Source organism: Mobula birostris, chromosome 1 (genome assembly GCF_030028105.1).
Source record: "Mobula birostris isolate sMobBir1 chromosome 1, sMobBir1.hap1, whole genome shotgun sequence".
Lineage (NCBI taxonomy): Eukaryota > Metazoa > Chordata > Chondrichthyes > Myliobatiformes > Myliobatidae > Mobula > Mobula birostris.
The window spans coordinates 178,376,018-178,397,578 of record NC_092370.1 but is presented as its reverse complement, the minus strand read 5'-3'; the positions used below and the strand labels follow the sequence as shown (position 1 = coordinate 178,397,578).

Below are 21,561 nucleotides of genomic sequence, written 5' to 3'. Positions count from 1 at the left end.
GACTATGGGACTCTGAACCGGCGCGTTGTCCCTGACCAGCATACAGTCTCGAGAGTTGGAGACGCGCTGGCCTGTCTGAGTGGGGCAAAGTGGTTTAGTGTGCTGGACCTGAGGAGTGGGTACTACCAGATCCCGATGAGTGATGCCGATAGAGAGAAGATGGCATTTATATGCCCTCTGGGATTTTTCCAGTTCAAAAGGATGCGCCAGGGCATATCGGGAGCCCCTGCCATCTTCCAGAGGGTCATGGAGAAGACGGTGGGGGATACGAATTTGCTTGAAGTGTTGGTGTATTCGGATGACTTGATAGTATTTGGATCCACCTTGGAAGAGCACGAAGCGAGGCTACTGAAGGTGCTAAACAGACTGAAGGAGGAAGGGTTAAAACTCTCCCTGGACAAATGCCAGTTCTGCAAGATGTCTGTTAGCTATGTTGGGCACATAATTTCGTGCGATGGAGTAGTTACAGACCCAGCTAAGATAGAAGCGGTGACCACGTGGCCGAGGCCCCAGACTGCGAGCGCTCTACACTCATTCTTGGGGTTCTGTGGTTATTAACGGTGATTCCTGAAGGGCTACGCCATGATGAGTCACCCCTTGAACCAGCTTCTGCGTGGTTACCCCCCCCCCCCCCAACCGAGGCAGAAAAGTAAAAGGGGACAGGAGACTGGAGACTATCTATACCCATCGAAGCCCTTTGGGCAGAGGTGGGATGCAAAATGTGAGGAGGCTTTTAAATCCCTGAAAGAGTTGCTGACCCAGGTACCGGTGCTGGCTTTTGTGGACCCCCAGTTACCCTATGTACTACACACCGATGCCAGCTGAGAAGGATTAGGGGCCGTCTTGTATCAAGATCAGGATGCCGGGTTGAGACCTGTAGCGTTTGTCGCCCTCCCAGAGAAACTATACAACTATACCACCCACAAGTTGGAGTTCCTGGCGTTGAAGTGAGTGGTGGTGGATAAATTAAGTGACCACCTCTACGGGGCCAAGTTTGAGGTGAGGACGGACAACAACTGGTTTACTTATATCGTGACATTGGCGAAACTGAATGTTACAGGCCATTGGTGGTTGGCGGCCTTGTCGTTGTATGATTTCAGCCTGAAGTACCGGCCGGGGAGAAGGAACATCGATGCGGACGCTTTGTCCCAACAGGCGCATGAGGAATTGGAGAGGGACCAGGAATGGGAGAGCGTTCCTGCCTCTGGGGTGAAGGCCTTGTGTCAGTTTGCTATCACTGTGAAGACTGAGGAAAAGGAGATGCCGTATGGTGCAGTGGACCCACTGGGGGCTTCTGACGACACCTTACCCCCAGTTTACTGTGACTTGGCTGCTCTGAAGACAAACCAGCTGCTGGAATTGAGTCCAGGGTAAGTAGCAGCTGCTCAGCGAGATGACCCGGGCATTGGCACCATTTGGTACGCGGTGGAAAAGGGGGATATGGTGTGGGCAGAGAAGACAAAACATGCTTCGGTGCCTCCATTACTGAGGGAATGGCCTTGGTTGAAGTTGAGGAAACAAATTTTATACCGGGTCACGTCACCCCTGCACCGACCACGGTGTTGGCAGTTGGTCCTGCCTGAGAAGTATCGGAAGATTGCGTTGAAGTCACTGCTCGATGAGTCTGGACATCTGGGGGTGGAGAAGACCGATGGGTTGCTCAAAGACTGGTTTTACTGGTCTCGAATGAAGTCAGAGGTTGAAGAATACTGCAAGTCGTGCATTCGCTGCATACGGCGGAAGACACTGCCTGTGCAGGCCGCTCCTTTGTCACACCTTCAGAGTGCAGGGCCCCTGGACTTGGTGTGTATGGATTTTCTGTCCATAGAACCCGATGCCAGCAACATGGCAAATATCTTTGCCATCAAGGACCACTACACTAGGTATGCTCAGGCTTTTCCAACCAAGGACCAGAGGGCGACTACGGTGCAAAAGTGTTATGGGAGAAGTATTTCATGCATTATGGCCTTCCCCAGCAGATACATAGTGATCACGGATGGGACTTTGAGAGTAAGCTCATCTATGAATTACTGGGCATGCTGGGAGTTGAGAAATCAAGGACCACGCCCTATCATCCGCAGGGCGATCCCCAGCCAGAGAGGTTTAATCGGACCTTGTTAGGCATGCTCAGAACAATAGAGATCATCAAAAAGAGCAGATGGAGCCAACATACTGGGCATCTGGTTCACTGTTACAACTGTACACGAAATGAAGCCACTGGGTATTCACCCGATTACCTGATGTTTGGGCACGAGGCGAGTTTGCCCATTGACCTCTGTTTCAGTACTGACGAGGGTGACGTGCAGCCGAAGCCTTATCTGAAGAATGTGTCTGATATGAGGAGAGAGCTGAAAAGGGCTTACGAATTGGTTGGGGTGGTGGCCACCAAGCAAAATCAGGGAAATAAGAAGAGGTATGACCAGAAAGTGAAGTTCTCCCAATTCCTGCTGGGAGACCGAGTCCTCATAAGGAATTTGGGATTACCTGGAAAGCACAAGTTGGCTGATCGCTGGGCGGCCATACCCTATGTGGTGGAAAGTCAGATGCCAAACCTGCCGGTTTTCCGGGTGAGGCCAGAGGACGGGACGGGACCTGTCAAGATACTCCACTGGAACCACCTATTGACCCTGGGCCAAGAGGTGCAGGCAGACCAAGAGCCCGAATTGGAATTTACGCCTAGTACGAGGACTCTGCGGAGGCGCGGGGCGAGGGAAGAGCCCACCGCAAAAGAGACAGGGCTGGGCCCAGCCCCGGAAAGGGATACTGATTTGGAGGATTCGGATTCGGATTCGGATTCGGATGTATGGTACATGCTGCCATTCGCTAACTCCCCTGTGACGGAGGAAGAGACTCCAGGCTCTTCTCCCACTGCATCAGGGGAAATGAGGGGAGCTATTGGTGTGCTGCAGGGAGTGCAGCCGGACTCTGGAGGAGAGGGAGGGAGGCCCGAACCCGAGGCAGGGGGCCCCGAGTTGCAGAGGGATTTGAGTGACAGATCGTGGGAGGTTTTGCCTGGTAGCCCCAAAGCGTTCCCAGTAGTGGCTGAGCCAGAGGAGCTAAAAGAGGGGGTACGGAGGTCTCAGAGGATTAGGACCCCCCCCCCCCCCCCGGGAGAGGTTAGCCTATGTAGCACCTGGGGAGCAGGGTGTGATCTCTACTGTTTTGGGGAGTTATGTCACTACTTTCTGCACTTGGATTGGGCTGTGGTGTTCTGGAGAAAGTGTTGCCGAATTATCTGAATGTCATGAGGGTATGACTTAATTCGGTGGGGGGAGAATGTAGGGTTCTCAGTAATATTAACTGTAATGTTAACTGTTAACCACTAATTATAAAATGGCTCCTCTGAAGTGTAATAATGAAATGGCTTCTTTGTAATGTTAACTATGAGGTAATGTTCTCTGTAGCTGAAATGTTTGGGTTATAGTTATAGATAACGGAGAAACTAACCAATGGATGCTATGTTATTCTATCTGTATGTGTGGGAACCTGGGTCAGTGTGCGGCCTTTTCGGGAGGAGCACCGAACAGAAAGGACGTGCTGCACGCGCTCTGGTCAACCACCGTGGTTGGCCCCGGGCGGCGGGTTGAGGAGGTCGGAGGAGATCGGATGGTGGAAAGAAGACCCTGTTAATTGAGCTCCAATGGTTCTGCACGAAGTGGTTGAACCCTGATAAGCTTGGCACCTTTTACTTTCCATTTATATTGTATCTCTATTAATTACATAGTTCCAGTAAGATTTATGAAGAGTAATTTGTAAATCATACCTTGTGTGCTGTTTGATATTTTATGGGTGAGTTTGTACCAGGGTGTATTACACAGCAACTACGCAAACGTGAGACATGGTTTGGCGGGCGGATGGGGTTTCCCCTAGACAAACATGAGCCAATAGCCCTGAGCCTTACATTTGTAATTAAATGAAATACAGAACAAATTAGAACACTACTAATACTACTATATTACTATAAAACTGTATTAGTTTCCAATGGTTATCGACAGATATGCTGCCATGTTCTTTTGATTGAGCGTAAATGAACAAAATCAGCTCAGATATCTAGTGTAGGTAGTGGACTGCCTTCATATGATGTTTTCAACAATTCCATCCTCCAAATCTTCATTTTCATTGTAACAATCAAGATTATTGTGGATACCTTCAAATTCTTCATAGTTTCTAAGTTGAAGTAGTGAAACTGTTTCATTTTCGCTCCCGGCCATTTCTATCATCTCCAAGCCTGAATGCTTGAAACCACAGTGAGTAAAACAATTCTGAATTGTCTTACTGCTTATTTCTCACTAACTATCAGTGACAAAATTCACTGCTTTTTGAACACAGCTACTCACACTATTTGAAAACTGTTTGCTCGAAGCACAGTGTAGAACCTAATGGCCACACAAGTACATACAACCAGCTCTATTTAGAAACTGTTTGGCAACAGTCTCCTGTCCCAGGTAGGTGGCATAATGTCCCAAATAAAGGAAGGGGATCCCAGATATTTGCTTGATTAGTTTGTGTTCTTTAAAAGTTATCCAAAATAAGCTGCCCCAATTAACTGATGGCCCAATTAAACGGAATCCATTGTATTTTGTAAACGCTTCTATTTGATTTATTGGGCAATTAAATTTTTAAAACATTTTTCTTTTAGTAGTTATTCACTTGTTTGAAAGAAAAGAGGTGAAGAGAAAGATAAACAGAAGAACTGCAAATGAATTTAACTTGAAGTCTTGAAGAGAAACAGAGGTCTGGAAGATGGGACAAAGGGAGGCCAGTGGGGGGTGTTGGTGTACAAGTCAATGCTCAGTTAGGCAGAGTTCAACAAAAGGGTTTAAACAGCAGAAGGATTAGCCAAAAGGTTTAAAATGAAGGAATCAAATATTAAAAGCATCTGACAGATGAAGTGGACTCAAAAGAAATTTAATGAAACAATGAACAAAATGGGGCCCATTCAACATGCTTTGGTACTAATTAGGTAGGTTACAGTGAGATAGTTAAATATAATGATAAGAATATTTATTATGAAGGGATGTGCATTTACTTAAGGAAATTACATGAATTATTTTCTAATTGAATTACTATATTTGAGAACTGCATTGATAGGATTTCATCCATGAAAAATAAAGCCTGATAACTACTTAAAGAGGGAGGCAAATACTTAAGCATTAGTACATTGTCACATTTTCTACACATTTTTTCATGTGCCTTAACATGGTTATCCATAGACTTCAACTACAAATTTGTAACACTTGTCTCATCTCTCCCTCCCACCCTCCCCATCACCTCTGTTAACCTATCCACAACTTAAGTAATGTCACACTGCCACAGCCTTCTGGTGAGCGATAGTTGATCCCTAACTAAATAATGGGAAGACTCATGCATAATCAAGAATGTCAGATCCTATATCCCTTCATTCAAAGATAGCCTTATAACCAATTCTGCAAAAATATCTTCCTCATCTCCTCAGATGATCTGAACTGACTCACAAATGCTGCTGCATCCTCTGCCACAATTATTCAACTCTATCAATAATGTAATTTCACCCAAAACTATTCACCTTATACCTTGTATTGAAAGATGTCCTTTTTCCATCTGTCCTGGTTTTCCTGACTTGCATTTGTTCTTAAGTTTCAAAAAGCCATTAAAGTTGAAGTTCACATCTGTGAGTTGACATTTTTCTAGGTCCCTCTCCAGCTATCCAATATTTTTCAGCTCAACAACCCTCAACAGCTACTTTAACTCCTCTGCCCCTAGCTGATTACCGTTTCCCTTCATTCTGCAGTCAATATGTATCCAAACAGTCAGCATTTCTGCCATATTGCTCTTATCATAAAAGCACTCCTTCTGCTAAACTTCTATTTATCCCATCTATTCTTTCTATCTTTTTATCAATCTCTGTGGTGACACCACAACCTTTTATTTTAAAATTCAGGCCAGATGTTTCTTGTTCAATTTGCTGGAGGAAGAGTTCTTGGACTTCCAGTGTGCACATCTGTGTTTTTGTGATTGTGACCCTGTTCTTGAGAACCCCAACAGGGAAGCATCACCATTTATTCTTCTAAACGGTGAGACGTACAGGTCCTGCTTGCTAAATCTTTCCTCATACAAAACAAAACACGAGTCATGGTGAACATTTGCTGCAATAGCAGGTGTGTGCATGAGCACACTTTGCGTGTTGAAATACATATATTTCAATACGCAAAGGAGATTGTTCACAATATTCTAGACTAGGGTTTCTCAACCGGGCTTCCGCGGAAGGTTGCTAGGGGTTTCACGAGAGATGGTGATTAAAAAAAATAAACATAGTTTTTTTAACTTTGCGCTCACCGTGATGGGCACTGGTTGAGCAGATCTGTTAACAATCTTGTTAGAGATCGCTCAGCCCAGTATGATAGTGCACAGCAGGGCTGTGTTTATATCCTAGAATCCATCCTCAGTTTTTAAATGCAAGATAGGGTAGTAGAATATTGGAAAGAAATTTTCATTCTAAAGACGGTCCAGTGTGGTGATTTTTGAAGAGGAGGTGTGAGATGGATGAGGAGGATTCTTAGGCCTACAGACAATTCTGATAGGGTTAATGATGAAAAATTACAATCTTTCAAGTCACTTCACAGAACTAGTGCAACAATGGACACTAGTGCACAAAAGAAGTCAATCTTGTTTTTAAACAAAACTATAAAAGTTTATTTACTCAAAGTACAAACATAAAGTATTTACAAGACAGTGAATAAAGTCAAATTATTATTAGTTTCTATAAAACAGTCAATTCCCTGGGGGGCCTATCCCTCCCAGAAATCCCCCACTTTACCAATTGTGACCGCATGCTCCTTCTCCAAGGACAACCATGCACGAATGTACCCTTGGAAGAGGTGCAGGCAGTTGGCCCTGGCAGAGCCCTTGACTTTCTGCCACCTGGACCTGTGGGTAGCCATCCTGGCCAGACCCAAGAGTAATCCCACTGCTAGATCCTGCTCGCAACCTGTCCCTACCTGTACTGGGTGCCTGTATAAAAGGAGCACAGGGCTGAAGTGCAGCTAGATCCTGAGCAGCAGCCCCTTCAGATACTCAACAGGGGCTGCAACTGCTCCCACTCCAGATAACTGTGGTACACTGACCCCTCTCAGTCACAGAATGGACAGGTGGATAGGGTGTCAGTGAACCTGCTTAAAGACCTATTGTACGGTACTGCCCTATGCCACACCTTTCACCCCAGGGCCCTAAGGTACAGGGGAAAGACCCCTGCATAAAGGAGATTTACACTGGGGATCTTCTCCGCTGCCAGATGGTAACACAGACCGCCAAGGTGAGTCTGGTTGGCAAGGAAGTGAAAGGTGTGCAAGAGCAGCCCGTACAAAAAAATGCTTTGGAGCATCATGGAAGGCATGGCGGGCATGTCCACAAGATGGCTCATGTTATGCAGGACTCTCTCTCTTGCATGGTATCCTGAGGCCTGGGTCCGGCGAACACTTCCGGTCCATCAGGTGGTGGTGCAATTAGAACCTCTCCACTTCCCCAAGCCCCCTCGACACTTACTGTGATAGGATGGGGACCAGTCCCCCTCTCAGCTGGGGCACCGGCCCCCACCAGCGCAGGAGCACCCTGTCTGGATGAGATTAGACTCCATACCCTTGAACAGCTCTCAGTAAAAGCGAGGAAGTTCCCTCAATGTGGCACGGCTGATGCTGTCCGCTAGAAGCCTCATTCCCTCCCGCAGGCAGTGTTTTCAGCAGAGAAAATGTGTCGCCAGCACCTGCAAACTTGGAGGGTGGTTGCTATACAGGACCCTGTATAGCTGCAGGGTCCTGAGGCAGAGGCCCGCCAGCCGACCGCCCTCCATGATCAGAAGACTCAAGACTGCAGCAGAGACTCAATGCTTCCTGTTTTCCCAGAAGAAGTCCACCAGCCTCTTCTGGGTCCTAAAGACAAAAGCAGTGTTTGGAACTAAAGTAATCAGCTGGTATCATATCTATACAATGAAAGCTATTTACCAGTGGGTTTTACATGGACTGGTGATCCAAGTTGTCCTATTCCATTGTGCCCAGTCTGTGGCAAACAACGTACAAATGCAGCAATGGCTCCAACACAATTGAAATAACACAACTACAAATCACAGCCACACGACATACAGAAGTGCTGATTATTTTAGACGACTATTGGAATCTCAAAACAAACATTAAAACTTTTAAAATAAAGTCACAGTTGGTAAAAAGCTTCAGGAATCAAGTTATTTAGTATCTTTAACGCCAGTTCACTTGAGAACCTTTAAAAAACTGAAAACCTGGACAAAGAGCACACCAACTTCCTACTACATACAGAAACCTGGTGGCCTAGCGGAGGAAGAGTGCTCAACAGGGTGTTTGAACTGAAAAGTGATTTGCAGGAGTAGTTTCAAGAAAATAGTAGGCCAGAATTTGGTGAGTGCCTTGAAGATGAAGAATGGCTGTAGAAACTAGCCTATTGAACAGAGACTTTTCATCATATGAACCAGGTGAACAAGTCTTTGTAAGGCCCTGGAGAATATGTTTTGACTTCATTTGACAAGATTCTTGGATTTAAAAAGGAAACTGAATCTTTGGAAAAATCATGCTACAAAAAGAAATCTTGAAATGTTTCTACTGTTGCTTGGGCTTGAGAATGAGGAAGGATATCAGAAAGTCTCGAGTCTTATTGAAAACTACCTGGAAGAACTGCAGAACAAAACTGAACAACGGTTTTCCTCCTTTTTAACACAAGTATATGACTGGGTGAGGGACCCCTTCTCTGAATTTTCTGCTCAGCCTGAGAACTTGACTTTGAGAGAAGAGGAAGAACTTAGTGAGCTGCATTCTGATCATGTGCTCAAGATGAGATTTACTGACCTGCCCCTGGACAAGTTCTGGATTTATGAGAAAGAGTATCCTGCCATTTGTTTTGCTTTCCTATGAATGGCGGTTTTCAACTTCTTACCTGTGTGAGCAAGCTTTTTCTTGTTTAACAATCATCAAGAGCAAGGATAGAAAGTTTCATTTTAGTTGAAGGTGAAATCCATGTGTGCTTATCTCAAGTTCAACCCAGAATTGAGAAATTTATTATGTTTGCCTTGAGTTTTTAGAAATTTATCAAAGAGAAGGAAAGTAAGCTAAGCTTAACTATCTGTCCCCCCCCCCCCAAGAAAGGTTGGCTAAAAATTTATTCTCTATTCAAAAGAGCATTGACAATTATTTTTGGATTATGAAATCTACAACTTACTGATCACGCTAACATACTGTGAACTATAGGTATAATACTATTTATGCATGGGTTCCCTGAGATCTGAAAAGGGTTCCTTCAAGGATGAAAAGATTAAGAACGGCTGTTCTAGACACACATTCATTCAGACTTTATATAATTGGCGCACAACATCTCCATTTTATATAGAATGCTAACATATGTTCAAATGATTGAAACTCTCCAATAAAGATGTCTTTACAAATTTTCGAGCACAATGCATGACATTGCATTTTTCTATATTTAATCTACATGCTATCACTCATTCACTTATACCATCTGTACCCTTCTGATACCTCTTTGCAATCCATTTGGTTAATACACAGCCCCATCTAGCTTTGATTCATGAGAGCATTGGCACAAAAGGATAGAAAATTCTGTTCTGCTTTCATAGACCTTCAAGATTGAAATTTGTCCAAGATTACAGTTTCTGAATGCCTCAAAAATGAATCAGGAATCACAAGGCAGCACAATATGAATAAGTGCCTGTTGTGATTTAGTTTTTAAAAAATAGGTCTATTTGAACCATAATTCTAAATGTGGGATGACTGCTTATTGCTAGAGGCAAAACTCACTGAAAATAAAGAGATAAACACATTATTTAAAAAAATAAGCTGATACCTTCATTTCAATTTTGAAAGCAGTGGGTTAAAATCAGGGCCCAAATTATTAGAACATAATGTAGTCTAATATTTGGACATCATACTTTTTGCAACACACCACTGACAAACATGATAGATTTCAGAAGAGAAAACTAAGCCACCAAAGAGCTTCTTTGGAGGGAAATATCCTCCTTTTACTAAAAGGCAACACAACAAAAGCGGGTTTGATCATTTATTTTGAAGTTATGTTTTGGACAAATTGCATTTGCAAATTGACTTCCATGCTCCTTACATAACAAATCTTCACTAAGTGCAATATTTGGGGAGTTCTCAAAGTCAAGTAGCTGCTGTTGAAATCTAAATGCATCTTTCTGAATAATCCAGAAAATAGCATTCAAATAAATGTGCATTATCATTAGATAGCAAATTAAAATGCATAAATTAGGTTCTTTTGCAATTAAAAGACTTCTCTTTGCAATCTGATTCTGACATCCAAATAGTTATAATGTCAAACCAGGTTCATGGAGGATCTGGTATTTCTGCTGCACCTTCCAGCCATTTTGAGTTGCCACACTGTGGGGTCTTTTCTGATTTCCCTTTGGAACATCTTTGACGTTTAAGGGAGATTTTCAAAGATTCAAAATACATTTAATATCAAAGTATGTATGCAGTATACAACCCCAAGATATGTCTTACCACAGGCAGCCACAAAACAAAGAAACACCATGGAACCCGTTTGAAGAAAACATCAAACACCCAATGCGCAAAAGATGAATAAATTGCACAAACAACAAAAAACAACCAAATAACACACATAGTATTCAACATCAATCTGCAGAGTCCTTGAAATAGTCTAGGAATGTTCAGTGCAGCTCAGTTTAGTTCAGTTTAGCACTGTGTTATCCATTGACTGCAGAACCAGTCTGTGTCGAAGTTCCCCGATCAAAAAAACAATAAAGAGGATGTAACCAGAAACACCTGTAACATGAACTGCAGAGTTCTCTAAAAATGAGTCCAATCCATAAACTACACCAATCAAACCTTACAATAGGGAGAATGCATCAAGAGGAGTGTCCTCTTTTGTAAATTTTTCAGGTATTTCCTTTACCAAGGGTAAACAAGACTATCTAACAGCATTTCCATGATTAGTCATCCTCTTGAATTCAATCTTGTAATTGTGTCCGCCAAGAAACAGAGCCCATCTCTGCACTGGTGCTGCTGCTGTTAGTGGATTCAAAATGGACACCAGTGGCTGATGATCAGTAATGAGGGTGGACCCTCCCCATACTGTTTGAAACGTTTTACACCCAAACCAGAATTAAGACCACTCTGTCAATCTGTGTGTACTTTTTCTCTGCAGTGGCAAGGGAACGTGATGCAAAGGCTATGGGTCGTCCACTAACATCACTCATAACATGTGACGTGACTGTACCTATACCACAAGGTGAGGCGTCACAGGCAAGCTTCACTGGATGATATAGGTCAAAATGGGCGAGTACAGTATCTGATGTCACTATTTCCTTAACCTTTCTGAAAGCCACCTCACACTCCTTTGATCTTTGCAATTTCTTCCCAATCTGTAGTAATGAGTTCAAAGGGTACAGCCCAGTAGAAAGGTCTGGCAGAAATCTGTTACAATAATTGACAAATCCTAAAAAGGATCACAACTGTGACATGTCCTTAGGCCTTGGGGTAGCTACCACTGTTTGAATTTTCTCAGCACACTAGCGTAATTCTGGTGCGTCAATGCTGTGCGTCAAGTAAGTGATGCTTGGTTTAAAGAATTCACACTTGTTGCATCATGCTCAGAGCCAATAATCTTCTAATCTTTTTAAAAACTGTCTTGAGATTTTTGGAGATGTTCCTTGTCATCTTCACCGGTAACAGTGATGTTATCCAGGTAACACTGAGTGCCTGGGCAGGCTGGTAGCACCTGGTCCATAGCTTTCTGCGAGGATGCAGATGCTGCTCCAAAGGTAAGCATATTATAGAGATAAAGCCCCTTCAAAGATTCAAAACACATTTCTTATCAAAGAATGTATAAACTATACACCTTGAGATTTGTCTGCTTATAGGCAGCCACAAAACAAGAAACTCAAATAACTCAATTTACAAAAAAAAGAGCAAAAACCACTGCGCAAAGAGAGAAAAAGAAAAGAAAACAAATAGAAGCAAGCCAACAGCATTCTAAACCAGACTGAGTCTACAGATCTGCTCCTGAAGCAGTTGGATTAGGCCCAAGCCTTGGTGTCAGATCATCACACCAGCTGAGAAAAAAAAACAGATCATTTCACAGCCTCAGCACCACAGAGAAAGGAAAGAACATTCATGGGAGAACGAGCAAAATCAGCCCAACTCTCACCTCCATTCCCAACACTCAGGCTGCCAGTCTATCTGTGCCAACATTTAAATTGTCCAAGCACTGGATAGTGCCTCCCTCCAGGACCTGGACACCAGTGCCATGATACACTTGGGTCACCCAGCCCAAAGTTGTTCTTGATCTCACCGTATTGGCTTGGCATGTGGAGCAATCCGACCTTGCACCCAGGCTCAGTGGACTGTCATAGAAATTCTCCCGCGTCGACTCCTCTCTAAATCATTCATTCCAACAGCAAAACAAACTCTGCTGGCAACCCCAGCTCAAACACGTTGTGTCTTGCAATGCCCCAGCACAGTTTAACTCCCAAACCAGCCTTGCCTCTGCCTGCCTCCTCACTGGCTGTAGTGATAGATCCCCATAATTTGTTCCAAAAAAAAGTATTACAAGTTATGTTTTTAGTCGAATCTTTTGCCTTCTGATCTACCAGTAAGCTGTCAAATGCCTTTGGTAGCATTACCTTAAACCGGAAACTTAGTGAGTGTTTATGGTGAGAAATACTCTGGACTCTTCTTCCATCTCCATCTGTACGTAGGCCTCAGCTAAGTTCACTTTGCTGAAGTGTTTACCTCCAGATTGGTCTAGCCAGGGCAGAGGGTATTGATCTACTTTCAGAACTGGGTTGTCAGTGGCCTTAAAATCACTACACGTCCTGACAGATGCATCTTTCTTGGCTACTGTGATCACTGGCATTGCCCATAAGTTTCAATCAACCTTGCAAAAAAGTCTTTCAGCATCCATTCAATCTAACTCACTGGATAATTTAGCAAGGATGATACAAGGAACTAGTTGGGCTTTGTAAAAATAGGGTGTGACATCTCTATTTAACACTATTTTACCCTTGATATTCAAGTTTTCCAATGCCATCCTTGAACATTGCTGTGGCATCATCCAGTACCTTTCCTAATTCACTTTCAGTTGACTCTATTGCAGGGGATGTGGCATGCAAATGGTAGATGGATCTCCAATCAACTTGCAGTTATCTCAGCCAATCATGGCCCCAGAATGCTGGCACTCCTGTTTTTAACCACATACAAGCCCAATGTGGCTTGTTGGTTGTTGTATTTCATTCTTACGAATGTCATTCCCATTGAAGTTGTATTTCTCCCATTGGATATTTGCAGGTGTCAGTTCAGTACAAGACCATAATATTTAGGAGCCGAAGTGGCCCCGAGTCTGCTCCGCCATTTCATTATGATTGATCCATTTCCCTCTCTGCCCCAATCTCCTGCCTTCTCCCTGTATTACTTCATCAACCTCTGCTTTAAGTATACCCAATGACTTTGCCTCCACAGCTACCTGTAGCAATGAATTTTACAGATTCACCACTCTCTGGCTAAAGAAATTGCTCCTCATCTCCATTCTAAATCGATGTCCCTCTATTCTGAGATTGTTTCATCTGATCGTAGATTATCCCACCATAGGAAACATCCTCTCCACATCCACTGGTTTGTTTGGAGCAGTTAAACTTCTAAGTAAACTGTATACTTTTCCACCCATTGCACACAGCAACACTAGCACTCGTTTTTCATCGGCTATTTCATTTACTTCAAAATACTGTTCAATTAGTTCAGTACATATCATCCAATTATCTGTTGTGCAGTCTAACACTTCTATGTTTCTGATGTAGCTAGCTATATCAGCTTTCTGTTAAATTTATTATTATCACCCACTACTCACTGTTTATAAACCCGTGGCTGCACGTGTTGTTTGCTAATTTTGTCTGTATCCTGCCTTTTTAAAAAAAAACTCAAATGTCTCTGTCCTCTTCCGAAGAAAAATGTGCTGCACTTCCACAGGTAGATAGTCATCTTGGGTTGATTTAAAAACTTCCTCATCACCATTATTATGTTGTGTAACTCTAGAAACTAATCGAAGGAAAAACTCAGGAGCTGAGATTTATTTAGTTTATTTTCTTTTTTTTTGGTGAGGCACACAGCTATGATGTGGTGGCATAATGACATATGCCATTCAAATTCATCTTTCATATAACCCATAATAAAGTATGTAAACTAAGAATGCTTAATCAAACAATATATTTAATATATTACTTGAATATTACTAAAATGTTGAATATACTACATGAAACTGTTGTGTTTACACATTAATTGTCAAATACACAGATTCTCCACCATCTGGCTAAGGAAAATTTTCCTCATCTCTGTTCTAAGTAGATATCCTTTTATTCCGAGACCATGCCCTCTGGTCTTACACTCCCTCATCCTCTCCACATCCACTTTATCCAGACCTTTCAATGTCTGATAGGTTGCAATGAGATTTCCCCCCCCCCCCCCTTCATTCTTCTAAACTCCAGCAAGTAAAGGCCCAGAACCATCATATATTAAACCTTGCATTCCTGGGAGCATTCTTATGAACCTCCTCTGAACCCTCTTGAATGCCATCACATTCTTTCTCTGATAAGTGGCCCAAAACTGCTCACATTACTCCAAAGTACGGACTAACCAATGCCTTATAAGGCCTCAGCGTTACATCACAGCTTTTGTATACCAGTCCTCTTGAAATGAACGGTAACATTTCATTTGCCTTCCTTATCATTGAGTCAAACTACGAGTTAATCTTTAGGGAATCCTGCACTAGGACTCTCAAGTCCCTCTACACCCCTGATTTTTAAATTTTGTATTGATGCAGAAATACAAGTTTTGTTATTACCAGTATAACTTTCTTCTCACAAAATTATAGTTGGTGATGACTAACAATCAAATTTCATTGCCAAGAAAGTAATTAAAAGTGAGGAATCTAAGGCTTTGGTTAGTGATGTGTTTTACAGTATTTTTAAATATTACTTTTTTAAAAACTTTTCCTTGTTTCTTAAACTTTCTTTTCATTCGACTTTTTTTTTTTGAGTCCAACCACTTATTTTCCTCCTTATTCTAGTGCACTTGTTTCAAAAATTCCTCTGTTCAGATCATTTAAATTACCAGATTTCCAGTTCCCTCATGTTGCCATAATCAATTCACAATTCTAGGAACATATATGGACAAGTACATTTAAAACTAAATGTACTTTTGTGACTTTAGCAAACTACTAGGATACACAAAGTCCTGCTCCAGTAATGCCGACCCATTCTGTCTCAAAATTGTACAAATACAATATTTGTGCAAAATACCAATATATTAAATATTAATTAATGTGTGCATTAGAAAATTCAAAAATTGTCATTTCTGAACAATTTAGCTTTAAGCATTTTCCACCATCTCCCCTTTTTAAGAGTGACCCCAAAATCAATAACATGGAATCAATTTATACAGTCAATAATTAAACCTGTTCCAAAGATATCAAGAACAATTTTGCAATTCCTGAAGCATTATTTTACTTAATAAGCCTTGGAAAAATATAGCCAGATAAACAAAACTATTATCTACCATATTCTAAAAATACCCAACCCTAAAACGCATAATTCATGGACAATTAATAGTCAGATTTTTAGATTCGAATCACTTACCCGATCAATGACCAATTCTTAAAATAAGGTGCAAATTAATAGCATAAGAAGCATTCATTTTAAACAGTGACAACCAACATATTAAAAAGATTCCACAGGAATCTGTACTAATTGCTTAACAGATATGTTTCCATAGAGTAATCAAATATACACTTCTTTCATTGCGTCAAATACGTTAATCAAAGTTAATCTAGAATTTCCGCAGCAATATTGTAGGAAAATTGAAGCTCATTTATGTCACATAAAATGCCTGTTTATTGTGTCTTTTAAACATCTCCTCTTAACAAGTTATTATTGACAATCTATTTACCTGGCGTATAGTGGATGAGATGTGATTATCTGCAGAAGCTTACTTTGGATGGCGTGTGATGTTGTTGCCCCGTCAACAGTGTTTCTTCCCCCTCGCAGTCAGTTTCGTAGAGGCAGCAGCTGAGCTGGGAACCGGGCGAATGATTGACACGACGCACAGCCACACGGACAGAACTTCGCAGTTGCATCAGACCTATCATGTTAGCAATCGGAGCTGCGACTCGACGAGACGATCCCTGGCAAGCAGTCAACGCGCGTGAGTTGATCTCACTTGGTTATTTATAGATCAGGGAGCAGAGCCGAAGGGGGGAAGAAACATTGCAATCAGGCGAAATATACCTTTGTGAAGTGGTTTCCTCAACACATCTGTCAGTGTAGCTTCCAGCAGCGCATGCGTCAAAGTAGAGTTGATGGGGTTCTTCAAAAAATTTTTATTGGGACATAAACATTTTGCAGTCCTGAGGTAATTTCAAAATTTAGAGCGTCTTTGGTAATGAGGATAGTTTTAATTATTTTTCATCAACAAAATAAACGGGATTTCGTAATGTGATGTTCAGAGACTCGACAGTGAAGTATGAGTACATTTTTTAAATTAGAGTTTAAATAGCGCCTCGGATAAAGTAAAGCAGCTTATTTCACTGACACAATATCGCAAGTTGTTAAACTGGATGCTCAAAGCTCTTTGTAAGGAAACATGATCACGTGTGGTATAATCAACCTTCCCATCCTTTGTTAAATAATAATAATTTGGTTCTTATGCAAACGAGAAATCTTTACCAAACTAATCACCGATGAACCAGAAATATTTGCAGAGGTTATTAACCACTGACGTTTGACAACCGAATTTATTTATAGTAAATGAATTGATAGTTTTTATTGTTTTACTTATTATTGACTTATTATAGTTATTCTATTGACCACGGAATTTGCTAGTTGCGGTTATTTCCATTGCTTGCCGATTCGGTAAAAGGTCACTTCAAATTCTTGTAATTGATGAGAGGTGAGGGTCAATAAAACTTCTACATGGTGGAGAACGTTGCGACCAAGAACTTACCTTCCCATTCAATTGGGATGAAAGAAAATGAGGGAAATTATTTAATACAGTACACCAAATCAAGATACAGGAAAGCAAATATTTGTTTTACCTGTAAAAAGTAATAATTTAATAACTATTTGCTATCTTTGAGTGTTCGTTTCGACCATTTGATTTGCGGGAAAATTGAGCTCCAATTCACAATAGTTAAATGGCCGCCCACACTTTCTACAGTTAAATAATGTGCAAGTTTATGGATCTGAGGTTATAGCTCAGCGTTAGCTGATTTGAATTGTTTGGGCATTGCTTTCTCAGAAACTTCTGAGCAATTTGTAAAATAATAATGTTGAGCACAATCAGGCATTCGTATTTTAGCTGCTAGGAGAGGCCAGTAAAGCCATGGAGTGCAGGGTGTGAGATCTGTCATAAGGGTGGGGAGGGAAAGGTGAAGGGGTGACAGAAATAAGGGAAAACAAAAGGTGAGGGTTTTGGTTACCAGAAGCTAGAGAAGCCAATGTTAATTCTGTCAGGTTGGAAACTACCAAAGCAGGTGGTGTTCCTCTAATCTGTGTCTAGCCTCAACTTGGCGGTATAGGAGACTATGGACAGACATGTCAGTGTGGTAGTAAGAAGAGGAATTAAAATAACTGGCCTCTGGGAGATCCTGATTGCTATGGTGGGTGGAGTGAGGGTGCTCCAGGAAGTGATACCCCATCCTGCATCTTGTCTCGTTGATGGAGAGGAGACCACAGCAGGAGCACTGGATGCAATAAACAACATCAAATGATTCACATGTGAATTGCTGCCTCACCTGGAAGGTCTTGGGGGGAGGAGGTGTAGGGGCCAGTGTAACATTTAGCACAGTTACAGGGATAAATGGTGGTTTTGGTTGGTAGGGATGAGCAGACAAGGCAGTTGCAGAGAGAGTGATTGCTGTAGAAAGCTGAGAGGAAAAACTGTTTCATTGTTCTGGCTCAGCATGTAATTAAAGGTGTTAGATTTCCAATACTTGTTCTTAGGTAGGGAGAATGCTCAGAGATATAAGTATGCCATTTTGAATGTAAGTGTTAGTTTGGACAGGAAATTGAAAGTTATATTCTCCCTTTTGGACTAGATTATATTTACGCTTTTACTTACATTTGGCTACTAAGAAGATGTACAGTGCCTTGAAAAATTATTCAGCCTCTAACCGTTTGTTCACATACAATAAATACCACAACCAGGGATTTTGATCAATTTAGGTGAGAATTTTTATTTGTGAATCACATGCTTCTTTATTCACAGTTGAGCCCCAAAAAACAGGTAAGATTGTAAACCATTAAAACCCAAAAATTCAAAAATTGAAATATCAGTGTCCAATAGTATCCATTCCACTTTACTCAGTAGTTAGTTGAACCACCTCTTGAAGCTATTACAGCCAGTAGTCTTTTTAGATAAGTCTCTTATTAGCTTTAAACAATGTGATGGAGCAAGATTTGCCCGTTCCTCCTTGCAAAACTGCTCAAGTTGTGACAGGTTAGTTGGGGAGTGAAGGTGGACAGCAATCCTGAGGTCTTGCCAGACATGTTCGATCAGATAAGTTCAGGACTCTGACTGCACCACTCAAGGACATCAATTTTCTTCATTCGAAGGCCTTCCCTGGTTGCCCCGGCAGTGTGCATTGTCCTGCTGAAAGATAAACTTCCTCCCCAGTTTAAGTTTTCCGGCACAGGCTAACAGTTTTTATCCTGCTTCTCTCTGTATTTAGCAGCATTCACCTTCACATCAACCCTGACCAGATTTCCAATCCCTGCTGCTGAAAAGCATCCCCATAGCATGATGCTACCTCCAGCATACTTTACAGTAAAGATAGTTCTACATGGCCGATGCACAGTATTAGATTTATGCCACATGTACTGCTTAGGGTTTGAGGTAAAAAAAAGTTCCACTTTAGTCTCATCTGACCATAAGACCTACTTCCACGTCTTTACATTATCTTCTAAGTGATGATTTTGGAAGTCTTTATGAGCGAAGGTATATATTTTTTTAACCAGGGCTTCTTCCTTGCTACTCTTTCATAAATACCCTTTTCTGTGCAAGGCCTGAGAGGTTGTAGAGCCAGAAGACCATAAGACATAGGAGCAGAATTAGGCCACCTGGCCCGTAAAGTCTGCTCCACCAGTCAATCATGGCTGATCATTTTTTTCTATCTCCTCCTCAACCCCAGTTCCCAGCCTTCTCCCTGTAACCTTTGATGCCATGTCCAATCAAGAAACTATTAATCTCTACCTTAAATATACCAAATGACCTGGCCTCCACAGCTGCATGTGGCAACAAATTCCACAAATTCACCCCCCTTGGCTAAAGAAATTTCTCCGCACCTCTGTTTTGAAAGGGTGCCCCTCTATCCTGAGGCTGTGCCCTCTTGTCCTAGACTCTCCCACCATGGGAAAAATTCTTTCCACATCTACTTTGTCTAAGCATTTCAATATTCGAAAGGTTTCAATGAGATCCCCCCTCATCCTTCTGAATTCCAGCGAGTACAGACCCAGAGCTATCAAACGTTCCTTGCATGATAACCCTTTCATTCCTGGAATCATCTTTGTGAACCTCCTCTGGATCCTCTCCAATGCCAGCACATCTTTTCTAAGATGAGGGGCCCAAAACTGTTCACAATACTCAAGGTGAGGCCTCACCAGTACCTTATAAAGCTTCAGCATCACATCCTTGCTCTTGTATTCTAGACCTCTTGAAATGAATGCTAACATGGTATTTGCCTTCCTCACCACTGACTCAACCTGCAAGTTAACTTTCAGGGTGTCCTACACAAGGACACCAGAGTTCCTTTGCATCTCAGAGTTTTGGATTTTCTCCCTTTCAGATAAGAGTCTACACATTTATTTCTACTACCAAAGTACATGACCTTGCACTTACCAACATTGTATTTCAATTGCCGCTTTTTTAACCCATTCTCCTAATCTAAGTCCTTCTGCATCCTTCCTGTTTCCTAAACACAACCTGCCCCTCCACCAAACTTTGTATCATCTGCAAACTTGGCAACAAAGCCATGTATTCCATCATTTAAATCATTTATATACAGCATAAAAAGAAGTGGTCCCAACACCGACCCCTGTGGAACACCACTAGTCACTGGCAGCCAACTGGAAAAGGATCCTTTTATTGCCACTCACTGCCTCCTACCAATCAGCCATGTAGTAACTTTCCTGTAATACCATGGGCTCTTAACTCAGTTGACAGCTTTATGTGTGGCAGCTTGTCAAAGGCCTTCTGAAAGTCCAAATATACAACATCCACTGCATCCCCTTTATCTATCCTACTTGTAATCTCCTCAAAGAATTCCAACAGGCTTGTCAGGCAGGATTTTCCCTGAAGGAAACCATGCTGACTTTGTGCTATCTTGTTCATGAACTTCATCTCCAGTTGCAGTCACTGACTTCTGCAGTTCACTTAGTGACTGTTGGTGTCACAGTAACCTCTCTTACAAGTGCCATTCCTCTCCAGTGACTAAGTTTAGAGGGGCAGTCTGACCTAGGCGGTGTAACTGTGGTTTCATACTTTTTCACGATGGACTGCATTGAGCTCCGTGGTATGTTCTCTGCCTTTGAGATGGTCTTGTACCTTTCCCCAGTTTTGTACTTCTCTATTATGATTTCCCTGATTTGTCTTGAATGTTCTTTTGTCTTTATTCTAATCAACAAGCTCCAAAACTCTGTACCTCCCTTTGACTTTCTCTTTGGGCAGCTGCAGTCAGTGCAGATCAGAAATAATATTTCCACCTTGCTGACAGTCAACACTAGCACAGCTCAGGAGTGCATGCTTTGCCCACTGCTTTACTCTGTCTATTCTCTCTACACCCACGACTATGTGGCTAGGCACAGCTCAAACAAAATCTATAAATTTACAACTGCTGTTGGCCGTATTTCTGATGGTGACAAGGAGATGTAAAATAGTGAGATAGATCAGCTGGTTGAGTAGTGTTGCCACAACAACCTTGCACACAATGCCACTCAATGAGGAATTGATTCTGGACTTCAGGAAGGGTAAGTCGAGAGAACACACACCATTCCTCATCGATGGATCAACAATGGAAAGGGTGAGTAGTTTCAAGTTCCTGGGTGTCAACATCTCTGTCTCTGAAGATCTATCATGGGCCCAACATATTGATGCAATTAAAAAGTAGGAGTTTCAGAAAACTTGGTATGTCACTAAAGACTCTCGCAAATTTCTACAGCTTGCAAAACTGTCTGGTACGGAAAAGCCATTGGGGGGTGGGGGGAAGGCTGCATAAGGTTGTAAACTCAGCCTGATTCTGATTCTGATCCTTCTCATGTTGAAATTCCTTGTATTTTGTCAACTCCACATTTCATTTACATTGGGAAATAATGACATATAGCATACTGTCGGCATGCAAGACACTCACTCTCTATGCAGTATGTCACAAGATCTATACAGTTCGTTATTGAGCATTACCACTATTGTCCCTACGTAATGATCTTTGGTTGATCCTCCTACCCGCTAGTACAGTTCCGTTCTCCTTTGTCGT

At 42.1% G+C, this 21,561-nt stretch overlaps 1 protein-coding gene across 1 annotated transcript in view; it reads right to left on the bottom strand.

Annotated features, from left to right (window-relative positions):
- The window catches only part of fmn1 (formin 1), a 411,005-nt gene extending 394,935 nt beyond the window's left edge, over positions 1-16,070 (bottom strand). Inside the window, exon 1 of the mRNA XM_072266825.1 lies at positions 15,987-16,070. The gene's annotated coding sequence lies outside the window, so the exon portion shown is untranslated. The remainder of the gene's footprint in view (positions 1-15,986) is intronic.
- Between the last annotated feature and the right edge of the window lie 5,491 nt (positions 16,071-21,561).